This window comes from Perognathus longimembris, chromosome 11 (genome assembly GCF_023159225.1).
Source record: "Perognathus longimembris pacificus isolate PPM17 chromosome 11, ASM2315922v1, whole genome shotgun sequence".
NCBI classification, from domain to species: domain Eukaryota; kingdom Metazoa; phylum Chordata; class Mammalia; order Rodentia; family Heteromyidae; genus Perognathus; species Perognathus longimembris.
In genome coordinates, this window is record NC_063171.1 from 19,664,208 (window position 1) to 19,681,744 (window position 17,537).

At 38.6% G+C, this 17,537-nt stretch overlaps 1 protein-coding gene across 1 annotated transcript in view; it reads right to left on the bottom strand.

Moving 5' to 3' along the window:
• Nucleotides 1-17,537, bottom strand: part of Lamc1 (laminin subunit gamma 1) — a 104,414-nt gene that overhangs the window by 55,691 nt on the left and 31,186 nt on the right. The gene's annotated exons all lie outside the window — the stretch shown is intronic.

Consider the following 17,537-nt stretch of genomic DNA (forward strand, 5'->3'; position numbering starts at 1 on the left):
CCCTCTGCTCTTCTGAGCAGATGGACAATTTACATCAGGAAAATACTCTGCCAGCTGGCACTCTCCCCACAAGCCACTGATTGTGAGCAGATGCCTTCGTAAGATAAGTATAAATGAATACACCCCCTTCCTTAGTTTTCATTCATCCACCCTCCTTGCAGAAGCTTGAAAGTGCATACACTGCACTCACTCCTTCAGCTGTGTTCTTCACATCCCTTTGTGTCTCATGGGCTGTCCTTGGACTTGCTATGGTGTTCCTGATCGAATTATGGCCCCTATCAAACATCTAACCTATATGCAATCTCCCTAGACTAGAGGTAAACATTCTTGCATTACCAGACATAAACATCTGTTTCTTTTTTTTAGTGATATAAAGAAACAAAAACACACAGTAATTCCTAGTATAGAGTCCACTCTGAACATTTGATGATCTGCTCACAACAAAGAATACAACATCCAATGTGCAGTCGATTAAACTTACTGGTATTATTTAGTGTTATAGATGAAATACTCATAAAAACACATTCCCTTTGATGTGCATTAACACTTTAGAAACTTTTGAATTTCTCTTCAACTGGAAAGTCATAGAATTTGACAGATAAATATTAAGTGTCCTTTTCTAGCAATGAACAACTTTTTGTGATCATACTCAATGTTGTTTTACAAATTTTTTAGATACAGTGAGGGCGTGTTGAAGGGAAAGAGAAGGTCACCTGAAAAATGACTTACAGTTCATATTTCAGGTAAGTTCCCAATACTTCAAAAGCATGGGTCCTTATATCTATTTTTCTCTCTACATGGAGAGCAAACATTCAAGCAGAGATATAAGAAGAAATATTCTTCCAATCCATCCTTTGCCATATTTCAAACAGCTAACACTACAGTCTCCTCCAAGGGAGTACTGTACACGTACCCACAATGGGACTTGTTCTACCTTTCTATTTACATTCTGGAGTGCTGCCAAAGTCCCTCCTGGCTCTCTTTGATCTGATGCCAGAGACTTGGTATCCAAAAAACACCTAGAAGAAATTCCCTTTAGAGTTCCAAGAATGGAGTGAGGAAGGAGATGGAAAATGTTCTGCAAACCCAGCCTGTACCCATCACATCCCAACTTCAGAATCCTTGCAGGTTACTGGATCTAAATCAAACTCCAGCTTCAGAGTCCTTGCAGGTTATTGGACCTAAATTAAACACCTCACGCATGTTATTTATTGCAAAGCATTCCTATGTCTGACTATCAAGGCTTCATTTCTACCTCTAAACCGCAACCTAACTTTCCAATATAAATGGAAACCTCTACTCCAGTCTGGCCATCTGTATTATCCATATACCATTGCTTACCTCTAAGATACTCCTGGCTTTTTCTAAACCCTACCCAACCTTCCAGGTTAAATTCAAGTCACAAGGCCCCCTGACACTTCCAACTTGTGTTATCCTGCCATTTTTCTGAACACACAGCACTTATTCTCCATATCACATAGTCCACTACTTGGGTAAAACTCTGTGTGATTTTCTTTCCTCAACAGAAACAAAACCAAGAACTCAAACCTTTCTGGTATCTTCTAAAAGGAGTAATTTTTCAAACTTTTCTAACCATAACACATTTTTAAAGGCATTTTATATTGCAATCCTGAAACACAAACACACATAAATCTGAATAAAACAAAACAATGATATTTATGATATAATCTGATATTTTATTTTCCACTTCATTTATTAGGAAATGCTGGTTGCAGATCACTTAATAGATTGTGAGCGTAAGGAGTTGCAATCTGTAATTTCAAGAAAACGACTGTATAATATCTAGGGCACTATCTTTGGCACAAACAAGGTATTCAAGAGATATTTTTTTTCTCAGTATACTGACTCATTTATTATATATAAGAAGAGAGAAGCCAGGTGCTGGAGGCTCATGCCTATAATCCCAGCTACTTAAGGAGATGAAATCTAAGGATCAAAGTTCAAAGCCAGCCTGGGCAGGAAAGTCCATGAGATTTGTGTCTCTAATTAACCACCAGAAAAATGAAGTGGCACTGTGGCTCAAAGTGGTTGGGTGCTAGTCTTCAGTAAAACAAAAAGCTCAGGCCCCACAACCAATATAAAAAAAAAGTAAGAATCCTATAATGAAACTATGTTTTCTGGCTCCCATAACAAAGCTTAGTAGTGAAGTCTTTCCAGGCCTTTTTCCAGTGATTTTAAAAACAGGACAACATGAAAAAGAACCTTTGTACATGATACCATTAACAAAAATTTTTTAAAATTCATTTTCCTAAAGCTAAATTTAAAAAAATCTATTCATGAACATGGCCTATGCTCCAACCCTGTGTAAATTAATGTTTCCAAAGAAGTTCATTTCTGCAGCCCTGGCTCCTGGGTTTCCTTCAGCCATAAGCACATGATGAACCTTCCTGATAGCGGACCACACCTCTTCTCTGTGAGGCAGACAGATGGATGGATGGATGGATGGATGCCCAGTGCTTGGGGTCAGATTTCTACAGGAGAAAGGTCACTGGATATTTATTAGGAAGGGCGATTCTCCCTGTCACATGCTGCTGGAACTGTTCTCCTGGAATTATTAATACCTGCTTCTTTCTTCCTTCTTTCCTTCCTTCCTTCTTTTTTGCATTGTCTAAATATGCTATATGCATGTTCAAGACTATAAAATTCTGAGGTTCAAGACTCTTGTCTGTGCTTTTACTTTAAGTTTTTGTTCTTTAAGTTTTTGTCCTTTTAAGGAAGAAAGGTCTGACTTTGTCAAATAAGCAGGTCCTTAAGAAGAGACAATGGCTGGGCACTGGTGGCTCATACCTATAATCCTAGCTACTCAGGAGGCTGAGATCTAAAGACTGTAGTTCAAAGCCAGCCTGGGCAAGAAAATCATGAAACTTATCTCCAATTAACCACCAGAAAACTGGAAGTGGTGCTGTGGCTCAAAGTGATAGAGCACTAGCCTTGAGCAAAGGAGCTCAGGGACAGCACACAGGCTGTGTTCAATCCCCATGACAACCCCCCCCCCAATTTTTTTTTAAAGCAGAGAGACAATGAGTCTAGATGAGTTTGGTTTGTTGGTTGGTTCATTCATTTTTACACAAGCATAACCTGAAACTTACTATATACCAGGCAGTAGGTTGGGCACTGAAGTAACAGGGATAGAGGAGGAGGGGGTTCCTGTCCTGAAAGCACTTATCCATACAAGTGACAGAAAACAAACAAAATACAGAGTAAGAGGAGTACTTCCTATACATACATCTATTCATATTATCTATAAAATAATTCACACAAGGTAAGTTTTAATGAATACATTAGCTTCAAATAGCTCTTACTGCCAGAAACATTTCTGAATATACCACTTTAATCAGAGATTTTCAATATTTTCTTTTTCCTAGTAACATTCTAACAAAATGCTATAATGCCATTTGAACTCATTTGACAAAAATGAATGGCATCTAACTCATATTTGAAATGCCAGCAAGTTTTCAGTGAACTCTGTTCTATACAAAGTCTAAAATAATTTCCGGAACCTCTATGATACTTGCGGCAGTATTCTCTGCTGTCAAGATCAACCCAAGTTGCAGGTAAACGTTGAATAATTTGCAAAGGATAACAGAAGAAAGTACATTTCAAAAGTAAAACAGTTCCAAATGACTGAGAACAGGGTTCTCAAGTAGTTGTTTCTATTTTGGATAAGAAAAAGATAACTCTTGGTTTTATGTCCATTGAAGATCAATCTACAGGCTCCAAATTAGCATTTCCACTTATATTTGGTGGGAAGGGACAAGTGACATATACAGTCTTTTTAGGGTAAGCTATTCAAAAGCAAAGTAAGAATAGATTATCTGCTCTACGATTCCTTGAAAAAGTAAATGTCTGGATCCATTTGAAAACTTACCAAATCTACAAACCAGTGGAACTAAACTGAACTCCCACTACTACTTGGCTCCTACATTCTTCAACAAGTTTGGAACAAAGACCCCATTGACTTAAGCATGTAGGCGGATTAGAATTGCAATGCAGCCCTGTAGCACATTACTGCTCAGTGATTTCACCCTGATAAGTCAAGGGAGCCTTCTCAAGATTGCCTCCCTTCTTTCCACAGAAACAGAACTTTAAGCCTATCATATAATAGAGCTATGTAATTTAGCATAAAACAGGCCTGCCTGTATCTGTTAAGACAGATAAAGGCATTCTCCTTCTTATTTGCCTGTTTGAACTTGGTGTGGTTACCAATTCTTATTACGGCTTTCCTTTTAAAAGGCCAAACTTAAGTGGACACAAACACATGCCAAGAGCCAAATACTCCAAGTTCTTAAATGTTCTGTGAGAACCTGGAAAGAAAGAATTTCTAGACAAAATGAAAAGCATATGAGAAAGAGCAGAGCTAAATGACAAAAACAGACAGCACGAGGGCAAACCAATTATGAATCATTTTCTGTATCTTTAGAGTTTGTAAACCAGATTTACAAAGGTCTTAGTGGCATTCAATTTCAACTTTGTTTTCCAAGCACATATGTATTGACTGCCTGGAGTATGGAGCTATCCAGAAAAGGTGTTCACTGCCATCAAAAAGCTTACAAACCAGCAGAAGCCTCTATCAGAGTGCAACATAGGATGCAATGTTTAGAAAGGCACAAACAGGGCAAACTGAGCCCAAATGGATGATTGTAAAGACTTCTGAAATGCAGCTGTCCTCAAATTTAGATTTCTCCTAAGTGACAAAATACAAGTGTGTGGTTTTGGTCAGTGGACCAATACAACATACACTCTCAACTGCATTTTTTCTCAGCTTTTCCTGATGCTTCAGCACATGAATTTTAAGAATATTTGCACTGAATAAAATGTCTGGCATTGTCGGTCTCAACACTAGAATTTTTAAAAAAGAAAGCATTGTAAGAAACCCACAGAGAATTTATGAATATATGCATGGCTAAAGACAGTTCTAAATATCATACGTTCAGGTGATTTGAAATGATGGCAAGTAAGAAAGGTTCAGAGGTTCATATAGGAGATCACTTTTCTTTTGTTTTTAAAAAGCAAAGAATAAAACTCATTTATGGAATTAGCTCTGTGAGGTATGGCTTTGAAAATGCTCAATACTGCAAACAATAAGCCATTTGAAGGTTGCAGAACAGTAAATGGTTATACTGAAAAGGTCCCACATACACCAATAGCAATAGGGGTAAACTACCCTACCTTGTAACTATTTGGCCATGTGAATGCAACTAATCCTGATAAACTCCAAATTAAACCATCTATAGCGTCCCAGACATATACCTAAATACAGAATTATATTAACTTTAAAATTGTAATAATAGTCATGTGCTTTACTTTGACCCTTCAAGCTTCATAGTCCCTTGCCATATGATAGCCCCAAAAAGAAGTCATCAAAAATATAATTAACATACCAACTTCTTTAGGGTTGAAAAGCATTCTTATAGTACTCTCCCATCACTGATGGAAATGGAAAATGGCAGTCACTTTGGAAGACAAGTGTTCCTTACAATGTAACAAACAATCTTAGGATTTAGCAATCAGCTCTCTTTGGATCTTCCCAAGGGAAGACCAGAGCTAAGCAGTGGAGGTAAAGACAAGAAGCATCGAGTAGCTAGATTCCAGGAATACATATTTTCCTATCATCCCGCCTGGTCCCATTCTGTCCCTTTCCATTCTGCTTTGCCCCTTCATGTAAAACAAGACTCTACCTCTCAATTTACTCTTTATTTTTAATGATACCAAGGCTTAAACTCAGGACTTCACACTGGCCAGTCAGGTGCTCTACTTGTAGGTTTTACATTCATACACGTATCATTGTTCAGTGCTCTCAAAGTAGATCAACAATGGTGACAGACACAGTGTAGAATGTATACTGATCACTTATGTATTAATGGTGGAAAAAAACCCAGCAAGTTCAGTCAAAACAAAGCAAAAGACTTTCATGGGTCTCTCATTACTCAGAGAGGTAACATGTCATAAACTGACTACACTTAAAAATCTTTATGCTTAGCTAGGTGCTGATGGCTCACACCTGTAATCCTGACTACACAGGAGACTAAGGATCATAGTTCAAAGTCAGCCCAGGCAGGAAAGTCTATGAGACTCTTATCCCAATTAAACACCAGAAAACCAGAAGTGATACTGTGGCTCAAAGTGGTAAAGCTCTAGCCTTAAGCAGAAAGAGATCAGGGACAGCACCCAAACCCCAAATATTTAAAAGAAAAGATCTAGTTTCACCAACCAAACTCAACCAAATTGATGCATATATCATAAACATCCACAATAGCAGCTATTTCTATGAGAACAGAGACAGATACCTTCATAGTACAGTTGTTACCAAAGGCCAAATCAAAGAGCAGCAAATTGCTTGGTGTGCAGAGAACTGGAAAAGACAAAAAAGTTGAACATCCTTGGGCAATAGTTCTGCCAAATCATAGCAAACTACTCTTCTCTATTCTAGTGATGGCTCTCTTAAAAATAATCAGTCTTGGGGGCTAGGAATATGGCCTGGTGGCAAGAGTGCTTGACTCGTATCCATGAAGCCCTGGGTTCAATTCCCCAGCACCACATATATAGAAAACGGCCAGCAGTGGCGCTGTCGCTCAAGTGGCAGAATACTAGCCTTGAGCAAAAAGAAGTCAGCGACAGTGCTCAGGCCCTGAGTCCAAGCCTCAGGACTGGCAAAAAAAAAAAAAAAAAAAAAAATCAGTCTTCTTGTATAAAATTGGAGTCTCCTCTCCCAGAATGGGATGGAGATGAACATTTTTAACTCTTCATTTCTCATTTTTCAACATTCCTTATATGCCACTAACACTTATTAGTGTTTCTTACAGTAACAATCTGTCATGATCTCCTTAATCTCATAATGTTGCCTTTAAATCACAATGTAAGAATAAGCTAAAATCCCTCCATCTAATGTTCTGGGATAGCAAATTATAAATATGTCATCTGTTTTTACTTCAATAAATTTCTATAAACTACAAAAACAAAAATCACTCCATCTACTAAGGGTTTAGTTTTCCCACTATGGCTCCAGACTTGGGGATCTGATCATTCTAGGCTTGTTAATTTAACTTTGGTGCATTAAAAAAAAAAAAAAAATTAACATTCCAGTGTGATATACATCCTTCCAGTCAGCGTTTTCTCCAGACACAGAAAATCACAGCAGCCACAACTAGTTAATAACATATACAATAAACATCCTGTCAGAAATAATCTTTTTGAACCAATACCTTTTTAAATTTTATCTGTGTCTAAGATACCAAGGGGAAAAGTACACTGAGAGCTAACCTGACCTCTAGGCAGAGGGCACAGAAACAGGCCTTCTTGCAGCCAGCAATGCTACCATAGCCTCCCCTATCCGAAAGATCCTAGAGATTACCTCTGAGATCAGAGTGTGAAAAGAAAATGCTATAGAATTGTTCTGTCAGCACTTCAAAGACTTCCCAAAGACTTTTAGCAAGCATACATGCTTTCCAAAAAAAACAAAACTAAAAACAGACTGCAGGAACTTTAGAAAAGAGACTATTTACAATGTTAAGCTCCTTTCTCCTATTCTAAGTCAGACAAAAGCAATCCATACAATTCTCCAAAGTAGCTCTTAATTATACCAACTCAACTTGGTACCTCATCTTGGATACCTCCAGAGAATGTAATGAAAAGCCAATTACTTGCTAACAACTAAAGTCAACAGAGCCAAGTGCTGATGGCTCATCACCCCTGTAATCCTTGGCTACTCAGGAGGCTGAGGATTTGAGGATCACAGTTCAAAGCCAACCCAGGCAGGAAAGTCTGTGAGACTCTTGGAAGTGGTGCTATGGTTCAAGCCGTAGAACACTGGCCTTGGGCCTTGAGCGAAAGAGCTCAGAAGCAGTGCCCTGGCCTCAAGTTCAAGCCCTACATCAGACAGAAAAATAAAAAAATTAAAAATAAGGTCAACAGGCCCTTCCTAACTAGCTTGACAAGAAGGTAAACTATCTTTCTGTGTTTAGATATTTAGGGTATGGTATTAGATGATAGGAAGAGACACACAAAAGTATCTAAGGAAAAAATGTAACTGCTTTTCATGATTATTAAAGTCTGGCACAGAAAAGTGTTCATATATATAGTACACATATCTACATTATGTACATTTATACATTATATAAATGTGTGCATATACACATAATATATGCATTATAACCTAATGTATATGCATATATACATACATGCACATGTATATTGCGTGTATGTGTATATATTTACATAATATACACAGATAGGTAGATAGAAAAGATCAAAGTGAACTTAAAAAGAAAAACTTCAGTTTCACTGCATATAACTATGCATGGCTGGCATTGTCCTCTTACTTGCACCACTCGAAAGACCTTCACCCACCACATACATTCTCATAGCTCCATTTCAGTAGTGACAGGGAAACATTCTCTTGCCATTTTCCAGCTCCAAGTAAGGCATTCACTCTGGAAACAACTGTGTGTGGAAGGGATCTCTGCAAAAGGAATACAGTGTTGAAAGCCAGGGGCAAGAATAGCTCCTCCCGGCAATGCAAGACCTCTCAGGAAGCAGAGATCTACACAACAGTCAGCCAGGACCTTTGGAAACCAAGACACTCAAAATCTCTACAGACTTTGAAGATCACTCACTGCCTCTGGAATGTGTTATAACAAGACTGTCTATCTACACTTAAAAGTTCACTAGGGTTACACTATCACAAATGGTCCCCCTACAAGCAGACTTAAAAGAGTTCAGAAAGTCAAACAATCTATGTGCTATTATTTGTCCTTAGCAACAAACCAAATAGTTCCTTTTGTTTTCAAGAGCAAATTTTGCTAAACCTAATTTTTAAAAGCATAAAAATTCTTCATCTTAACTATGAGTAGGATCAATAAGCTTCTTGAAGAATAGTTGATTCTCATTTTTGCCATTTAGACTATATAACAAAGCACTGACTTAGGGGATTCAGGGCCATTGCTCCTAAGAGTATAAAACAGGACTAGGCACCTATAGCTCTCCCATCAATATTTTCAGCAATCAATGAATATCTAACCAAACCATCAGTCTCTAATGCTGGTTTATATTCTGTATAGACAACATGTATATAGCAAATATTGTTGCTACCTTAACATTGAATTCATGGGCACAACACTGCAAAATCATGTCTACACAGCTTACTTCACAAATGTATTATTGTTATCTGAGGAACACAGACCTCTGGTGCTTGAGAGTACTGGCCAGCACTTCACTAATGCAGTTGGGTGTTGTTTTAGGTAGCAACAGAAAGCACAGAAATGCAAAAACTATGGCACTAAAGAAAGCAAAAAAGGGACATATGCTCCCTCTCTCTCCCACAGATGAATGCAAAAAAGCTATGAACATCAATTTTGGGGGTGACACATTTGCGATATGTTGCAAATAATACTGTGAAATACTGTAAATAACAAGGACGGATTTCAGAGAGCCACAGGTATGCCTCTCAAAAAACAATTGTAATACTAAATCTTCCCAGTGTCAAGAAAAGGGGAAATACAGTTTTATAAATACAGACTCTATTATTATTTTAAAGTACTGCTGTATCTGGATAGTTTCAACTATCAAGTGAGAAACTTCACAGGGTAACAGTCACAGTACAGAATTGAGTATTTCCTTCCACTACCACTCCCCCCAAAAATCTACACAACACACAATTTCAAGTTACTCATGATTTCCCCTCCTACATCAATCACCAATTCCTAACAATAATATTTACTTGCATGTATATGTGCACATGTACACACACATAATTTTTTCTAATTTCAAATAGAGAGGTTTGAGGGACATTTTCTGGATCAGCCTTTTGTGGGAACAAAAACTGGCTTCCTGACATATAAAACATGTTTCCTAAACTACAATCTTTAAAAGTACTGTTACTGGGAATAGCCACACAGCAGGTGGCAGGCTGTGATGAAACAGGAAATGAGAACAAATGCCTCCCACACACTGCAGACCACCACAGGGAATACACAGGAATCTGCACACAAAACCACATCTTCATCATCCAACCAGCTATCCTCTGTAGGATTTCTCTTCCTTTAACTCACCCCTGCCCACTGCTCAGTTACCCTTCCACCTGTCCAACAATTCCTTATATAGTAACAGAAAAAATGTTTCAGGGGTAACATTACAATGAGAGAACAGAGAACTCCTACTTAAGATCTTGAAGAAAATCCCACAGAATTCAAGTAGGAAAGAAAAAAAAATACATGAAAAGTTTATCATGCCTGTAATCTTACTACTCAAGAGACTGAGTTCTGAGAATCAAGGTTCAAAGCCAGCCCCAGCAAGAAAGTCTATGAGACTCTTTGCTCTAATTATCAAATACAAGCCAGAAGTATAACTGTGGCTCAAGTGGTAGAGCACTAGCCTTGAGCAAAAAACATCATGGACAGAGTCCAAACCAAGTTCAAGCCCCAGGACTAGCATTTAAAAAAAAAAAAAAGTTTATGTAGTTCTTCATCCTTGTATTAGTTATTATATAAATATATAACATCAGTATTTCATGAAATGATAGACCATTTTCTCCTAACCACCTCTGATGAATAAGATTTTTCTATTTATCAGCTAGCTGTAAGCCTTTATTTCACATACTGTTTCAGAAAATACAGTCTGGTCATTTCCATCCCTTTTTTGTAATCTTTTCAGTAATTCTCCAAGGTACTCAGGACTAAGGGGAAAAAAAGTTCCTTTACATATGGCCTTCATAGTTACCAAGTCTAAAAACTGCTTACATAACTGCATGCACCTGACTGTCCAGCATACTCATTCATCTGTCCACTAAGTCATTCTTTCAATAATTACATATGAAGCATCTACCACACACTGGGCACTGAGCCATCCCAAACTACTCAAAACTTTCTCAACTCTCCTTTGGGCTCAATATCTTGGCCAGGATGCCCTCCCTACCTCTTGTGCTCCTCATTGACTACACACTGGTTGGTGATGTGTGCTTGGGGAGACTGCTAAGAACAGTTTGTCCAGGCAGCAACTGGTAAATTGGCAAAAAGGATCTGCCATGGCCAGAGGGATGACAGGAGCTCGCAGCTCTCCCTTCAAACTCAGAGTAACTGAAGTTGGCAGGTAGCTGTGAGTTACTACTGGACTCCCTTGCCTAGGTTCTATTTCCATAAGCTATGGGACAATTTGCATTCTTCTTCCAATTCTTGTTGTTTTGCCAGTACTAGGGCTTGAACTCAGGATCTGGGTGGGCACTGTCCCCGAGCCTCTTTTGCTCAAGGTTAGCACTCTACCACTTGAGCCACAGCGCCATTTCTGGCCTTTTCTGTTTATGTGGTACTCAGGAATCCCACCCAGATCTTCATGCATACTAGGCAAGCAATCTACCACTAAGCCACATTGCCAGCCCTCTTCTTGCAATTCTTAAAGCAATTCATTTGGGTTATTATACACATTCACATATAGAGGAAATAAGTCCTTGACACACTAGACATCCATAGGTCTCTTGCCAAGCTTTCTATAAAACAGAGCCAATAGTTCCTCCTCTACTCCATATCTCCTTCAAACAGTAGAATATATCCCACTAAGTGGACAGTAACATTGAAGACAATGACTTGACTTTCATCTTTTATGAATCTCACATTGCACAAACATGGTAGGCAATGAAATTACTTTTGGGGGGTATGAACTCAAGAGCCTCATGCTCGCTAACTTGAACTATATCTCCATCCTTTTACTGTAGCTTTACTTTTTTACATAGGATCTCACACTAACTCTTGCAGGACCAGCCTTGTAGTGTGTGCCTTGAACTGTCAATGTACCAAATCTGAAGTCTCTTCGGGACTAATTACAGAAACCCATAAGATACTATTTCATAACCCTTTCTCCCTCAACAAACATTATCAAAGTAGGAAAAGACCATAGTCAAGTCACTATTCCCTCAAACATTTTCAGTCACCACACGCTAGATAGATAGATAGATAGATAGATAGATAGATAGATAGATAGATAGATAGATAGATAGATAGATAGATAGTCAGCCAACTTCTGTCTATAAGTGAATCTCTCATTTTAGGTGGGCTAGAGTCTGGTGTATCAGTTTAGCAAAACAGGTAAGACACTAACATATCTAATAAGCTCATTTGTCTCTAGCATATCCATCTCCAAAAACAAGAGGCAAGGTCCATAATAATCCCTTAACCTCAAATCTGAAATTGAAAAAACTTTGTAAATCATTTGGATTTTGTTCCCTCAAGTTAGCAGCAAACTTGTTAGGTAGGAAACCCATCTGTAGCACAACCTGACCTGAATTGACATGGAGCTATTTATAGTCATCATCCCACACAGACGTGTGGGTTTTTCTATACTCCACTGCAGCACTTGGTATGTGTTCAATTATGGGATGCTTGGCCAAACACTGCTTGTGGAGGGTGGGTACACAACAAAGTATGTGTAATCATGACATCTCTTTAAAAATCTAAAATGTCATAAATTCTGAAGTGCACTTTGCCCCAAGACTGTAGGCTACAGGACTGTAGAGCTGTAAATAATATAATGCCTATTTCAAGGAATATGAAGACAATGAATATAGAATATAAGCCCAGCATTTACACATAGGCCTTGCACATAGTAGGTTTGATTGTGTGAATGGCTGCTGCTTTCCCAGATTAATCTGAAGAGCCCTAGACTCTACTCTTCTTTGCTTTTGGTTTCTTCTTTTCTATCTAAATGGATGCATTCACTCTACTTTGCTCTGTATTTTGCTTGGGTACCAGCTTGTGTTTTCTTGCTTTGACTATAATAGCCCAGGTGCTGTAGCCCAGGTGCTGCTCCAATTTACCTGAAAATAATTAACTCACAGTAAAAATTCATTTAAGCAGCTGAGATAGAGCCAACAGTGTTCAATGTAATTTTTGTCTACACAAATACCCCAACAAAATGGATAACCCATTAACATGCAACATTATCTTAGGTAGTAACAAGGTTGTAGAAAAGCCCTTCTAGGGGGAAAAAATCAATTTTCAATCTAGCCTTTAAGCCTCTCAACAGGCTCCTAGGAAACAAACCCTAAATCTATCTCCATCACATTACAGGAGGCTCAGGATTACACCGCATTCTACTGCCTTCCTGGGAGATAGATTCATCATGCTTGAACAGTTAGTCTGTTTTTTCCATGGCTGTTTATAACAACAGTTGCTCTGTGATGCCCCTCAATTGGCTTTGTTTCTCTGGAGAACTTTGACTAATATATACACTTAATGTACTACTATGTATAAAACTTTTGCCACCAAATGTACTAACTTGCACAGACACGTCAATTTGTTTTATGCAGACCTTGGGAAAACCTTTCCTCACCACTGCTATATTTAAGCTCACAAATGCACATTTCATTAGGTAGCTATGGTGCTTCTGTGTTCATGAAAATTCACTTTGGGACATGTCCACTTGTATAAAACTTTTATAAGTACATACACTATCCATACTCCTGTGAGGCACATTCAAAAGCCAGGTAAAGCTCAAACACACCTGCTCACCTGGAGCCTGCACCTTCCACAATTAAAGAACAAGACCTACAATAACAAAGTCTACGTACCAGGCTTTATGATACTTTAATGCAGACCTAAAAGTCTCAGGTATTACTGTCTTTTATATTAAAAACCTGACAACAAAAATTAAAGTACTTTATTATTTAAAATAACTTACTATATCACAGAATGAGCTATGTGAGACATTGTCCAAAGGGGGGGAGGGGGAATTGCATCAAGTACAATAACCAAGAGAACAAACTATTATGAATAATAAAATTAATAGCATTATCTTATCTTACTATCCAGGGGAATTCAACAAGAGAACCCTTTTGTATTTTATAAATTTCTCATGTTTACTACTTTCTGAACTCTTCTTACCAGTACTGAGAAGTTTGAACTCAAAGAGTCTCACACTTGTTTGGCCTGCCTTGTTGGCCAGGCACTGTATCACTTAAGCCATACCTCTGGCTCTCCTTTTTGCTAGTTATTTAGGAAATGGAATCTCAAGGTCGTTTCTACCCCAGCTGGCTTTGAACATTGCTTCTCCAGATCTCAGCATTCTGAGTTGCTGTGATTACAGACCTGAGCCACAGGCGCCTGGCTGACTGAACTCTTTTTAATGATTCAGTTGCATTGATGAAACAGATGTGCATCTATCGTGCTTGTTTTTGTAACATGTTTCTACAGAAACAATGTAAGGAAGATTTATAAACTATTAGTGTACTGTCAAAGCAATGCTAGGAAGGACCATGGGAGTGGCGTGGTCCCTCGTAAAGCAACTGCTGACGTGTGTTCCAGTGGTCAGTAATAAACATCCGATGTCAGCATCTTTCTGATCAAAGGAGACAATGCCATATAAACAGTATCTATCACTAAGCCATCTGTAAAGAGATCATCTTCCTAGATTCTTTGTTCATACCTAACCTTGCTATTTTTTCTGTGGCAATGTACTGGGAATATTTCTGTTGAGGTGAGTTTTTTAAAATCACTTTGGTTAAATTCCATTCATCATTCCTATACAGTAATTTGCCTATCCTGCTGAACATGCTCCAATCTTACACTTCAGGAAAGTGTTCATTTAGACACAATACACAAAACAAAATAAGTTTGACTATTCTAAAACTTGGAGTAAAAAAATAATAATAGGCTTTTGATTTATTTTTTTTAAGTAGCCAAGAATATCTTAAATTACAGTAAGGTTCCTGCCATAAACTGAACATTGAAAGTGGACATGGCTAGGTGCTGGTACCTCACACCTGCAATCCTAGCTGCTCGGGAGGGTGAGATCTAGAGAATCAAGATTCAAAGCCAGATAGAGCAAAAAAGGTCTCTAACACTCCATCTCAAAAAAAAAAGTAAAAAGCCAGGCTAGAGATATGACTCAAGTAGTATAACACCTAGCCAAACAAGCCAAGCAAGCACAAGGCCAGAGTTCAAACCTCAAGAAGGGGGAGGAGTGGGGAGGGAGGGAGGGAGGGAGGGAGGGAGGGAGGGAGGGAGGGAGGGAGGGAGGGAGGGGGAGAGAGGGAAGATATGGAAACATATCCTCCAACTCTAAGCCTGCTCCCCAAAGTGAACTAAACTGGTAAGCAATATGGATGTCATCAGATAAGAGTCCTGCATTAAATCAATTCTAGAACAAAATGTCCTACTAGGTTATCTTTCAGTATAATCAAACGCTGCCCTGAGGTTGCAAGACAAGCTGTTTAAAAACCTGTTTCAAGATTGACATTATAATTTCTAGCATATTCTGACAAAAATAAACAGTGTTGATGCAACAAAAAAGCTACTACAGTTTTTGCATCCAGATGACTCTGAATTTTCTTTGGCAAATGAATTGTGTGGAATTATAAGATGAAACCAAGTGAAGACTGAAACATGAATCCCAGCCTGAACGTCAATGTACCAAATGTACTTATCTGAACACTATCCTCACTGTAGTACGGACTGGAAGCCTGATTTCGCAGGACACTAAGAAAGTTTCAGACCTGTACCTGCAAATGTCCAGCCTACTAGCATCATCCTCAGGAGATCTGAGTTTCCTTTCCAATGCCACTTTCCAATTATGCAAATGAGACAAATTGATGGGCCAAAGTCTTAATTTCCTTTACAAAGTAACTATTAACATTTTCCAGGTGTTATTAATATGCAATACAAATAATGTCTATGGAGCCCAAGACTGTGAGAGAGTAGCCACTAACTGGTTTGCCCTCCCCTCTTGCAGAGTCCATGTGTATTTACCTCAATACTAAAGGAAAATAGGAGAGCCTTCATCAGAGCATTTGGTTTTCAATGTGGAAATTCCCAGGGCAAAGTTGATTTCTGATAAGGATTTTTGACATTTTCATCATCTATGGGAAAAGACCTTCCCGAAATATCTCAAAGAAACAATGCAACATAAAAGAGGCATACACACACACACACACACACACACACACACACCAGTAAACACTGTCACCAACAACCATAACAAAATGTCAGAAGCCATGCCATAAAGTGACTATAGGAACATCTTGTAACTGCCAACAACAACTGACAAATGATTTCCCAAGTTTCCTTCTGGGCCCACAGTCCACCCCAGCAAGATGAGCTGGGGCTGAAACTGCCACCAGCAAAAAACTCTGAAGAAAAAATAACTTCTATAGAGTGTGGTGTTTTTAGGCATTAATGTCAAAAGCCTCAACTGGAAAGGACTTTTCTTTTGAAGGAGAAGAGAGGTAGATATTCTTGGCAAACCAAAAAACAAGAAATCTGACAGTGAACTAGTTTGCCAGGGTTCTGTGGTTGTTGTTTTAAATGTGTCTCTCCTTTTGACTTTCTGGTTGACATCACCCAAGTCCCAATCCTCATTAATGCACATCTGGTATTGCATTTGGTATTCTGGGAGACAAACTTTCCTCATTCCAGACCCTCTAGCCACTAGACTAAATTTTCTTTTTTTTTTTTTCCCCCTTAATGCCAGTATTGGGGATTGAACTCAAGGCCTCAGAGTGCTCCCTTTGCTTTTTCAAAGCTAGAGTTCTACCATACTCCACTTCTGGCTTTTTGTTGATTAACTGGAGGTAAGAATTTCATGGACTTCCCTTCCCGGGCTGCCTTCAAACCACGATCCTCAGATCACAGCCTCCTGAGTAGCTAGGGTTACAGGCACTCAGCCATTGGCACTCAGCTTAATTTTCTAACCAAATCATTCCTGTAATGAAGATTTCAAAATGGCCACTTTAATAACACATCTCTATTTATTGATTTCCTGGGCAAAGCCTTGTGAGGGTAATCACATTTCCCATCTCTATTTTATATGTCTTCCCTCAACACAAACTGCTCCTTCAAGATTCTTTCATTCCTTCACATCAAAATAAAACAAATTTAAATTCTTGGCTTTGCTCAAGCTATATACAAGATAATACTATTTTGCTACTCTTTATCTAATCATTCAAAAAAAAAAAGCCTCTAGTGAGCCCTTACTGTGTGTTTGGCACCAATCTAAAGCTAGGAGCATGAAGATGTCTAAAGCCTAGTCTTTGTCCCCAGGAAAGATGGTGATAAGTAACTGAGTCAGACATAAACAGTTTGTAGGACACTCTATTGCTATAAATTGGGGCACAGAGTGCTATAGAAACACAATAGTAGTGAGTTACAAGGGAAACGAGAAAGTGAGAGATGGAGAAAGCCTGGTCCAACAGTCCTCACCGAAGAAATGGAATTTGACTTGAGTCTTAAAGGATAACTAATGGGATGGGAGGGGCAGGCAAGGGAGAAATAGCTTTCTAAAATGAAAATGCATCCAAACTCCACAACTATGGAAGATTCACAAATGGGACACAATCAGAGTATGAAAAGCAGCATAGGAAAGGTACATGCAACACAGATCTAAACTTCTAGATACATGATGAGAAGATAGGCGTGTGTGTGTGTATGTATCCTGGGACTTGATCTCAGGGGCACTGTCCCTGAGCTTTTGTTCACAAAGCTAGCGCTCTATCACTTGAGCCACAGCTTCACTTCCAGCTTTTTAAAAACTGTATGGGT